This window comes from Tiliqua scincoides, chromosome 2, assembly GCF_035046505.1.
Source record: "Tiliqua scincoides isolate rTilSci1 chromosome 2, rTilSci1.hap2, whole genome shotgun sequence".
NCBI lineage: Eukaryota > Metazoa > Chordata > Lepidosauria > Squamata > Scincidae > Tiliqua > Tiliqua scincoides.
Window position 1 is genome coordinate 164542896 of NC_089822.1, and position 2021 is coordinate 164544916.

Sequence of the window (2021 nt, forward strand, 5' to 3'; positions counted from 1 at the left end):
GTGATTAGATAGTGGTTAATCAATACTAACTCCAAAAGCCAAACAGAGATGCCTCTGGAATGCTCATAACAGGTCTGCCACTGCAAGCACTGCTCTGTACAGTTGGAGCAGAGGTGCTGTCAAGGGAGAGCCACATTACACCAGGACTTGTACTTAGAACAGGCTTGTGATTGTCAAAGCATTGGGAAGCTAGAATAGAGGTGTTTACATTGAGATAAGCCCAGGACAGTTGAGCCAGATTTTCATGTGTCAACTTTCAGGTCATAATGTGCACATTCAGGGGAAGAACTCTTGTCAGGCTGCTAAGCAAAAAATAAAAAATGGAGCTTCTCTGCCTTCTGTCCAAGTCTGAACTGATTGTTCAGAGGTAGCTGTGCGAAAGCCCCCAAAATTGATTTTTCAAGGGGGCTCTAAAGAAGACTGAGTCTGCAGGCCATCTCAAGGAAGCTCCCAAGCTTCAGTTGCAAGGGATCCTTGCAGTACCTGAGCTGTTTGAGCAACTGAGCAAGGCTTATGTAGAATATATGTTCTTTACAAACCCTTCTCCATGTCCACCCTTGTGACTGGTAATGCACTGCCTCCCCCCCCTCCCCCCCAGTCCTATGATCTAACTCAGTAACTGCACAATTAACTGGAGTCACATTCAGGGTCCAAACAGAAAATGAATGAAATTTTCAAAATGGCATTCAAAAGCATGCCTCAAAATAGAGGTGATCTTTGAAAACAGTGAAACTAAATAGATGGTTCCAACTCTCAAGCCAAGTGCTCTTGTGTCTTGCTCCTTGAAGGAGTAGCTGCCTCACTGTTTTGTAAGTTCGAGTGGTCAGTTAGCATTCTGATTCTAAACTGATGCTGTGAATGTACTGTAAACACATTGTACATCATGAACCCGAGTCCTCCTTTTCCCCCAGAAGACTTTGGAAGCTCCCTTTGCTTTGCATTTATACAAGCTTCCCTGAGCTTCCCTCAGGACATGAGCTATGGTGATTAATGAAGCAGAAATGAATGCTATTTGGCACAATCTCATCAGGAGTTGCTACTTCAGCTTCCCTCTCCTCACTTGTCACTTTTCTTACATTGCACCACCAGCATGGTAGAAATGGACAGGGTGTTGAAGAGTTCTCATGAAGATGCCAAGGCTCCTGGGCAACAAAATCTCCTATCCCTGGCAAGAAATAAACCCTACAGCCCTTGAGCACTTTATGATAAAACCCAGTACTAGTCAAGTTCATTGCCTCGTGCCCCAAGCTCTTGGCATCAGGCTTTTGTTTCAGTTTTCTCTGGGCATCTCCACTGAGGTGGGCATCTCCATTCAGTAACTAGACTGAATTTCTCACAGGGAAATAACTATCTGATTATGCTTCTTGCAAACCAGTCCAAAGAAAAATCATGTGTAGATAGACAACACTTGATATGGTGCACAGTGCAGGGCAAACCAAAATAAAGGTAGCGTTTTAGCTAGGCTTAAGACACCATCAAGAAACAACCCTCATTCATGTAGCCAGTGTGACCCTCTGAGAACTGGTTTGATCATATTTGTTTTTCCCAGCACAGGGTCACTGCACTGGAAGTCTTGCTATTTTTCTGCAATAGCAGAATGATTATGCTTCACTTCAGGGCCTGTTTGATCCCATTCATGACATGAACTTCCAATTGCATCCTCTGGTTTGAAATTGCATTGCTATAGCTGATGAACTTCCCATTGTTCATTTGTCTGTTTTGCAAATCTGCACAGTGGTGACATCCAATCTTCTTTCATACAGTGCTCAACCTGTTGTTAAGAGATGATGAATGAAGAAGGCTTTTGGAAAGAAAACCTTGATTATATACTGCAATCATTTTCAAATTGTGTTACTTGGAATTTAGGTTTCCTGGAAAGGTGATGAGGGTTCCTTCATAATATGACCAGTAATAGTGGATAATCTCTTATTATGCATAGCCCAGACATTGTTGGGTGCCTTTTAGTGAGCAGTCTTAAGGGCAGAGCCAACAGGCCTGGCTAACATCCCACATGATGTTAC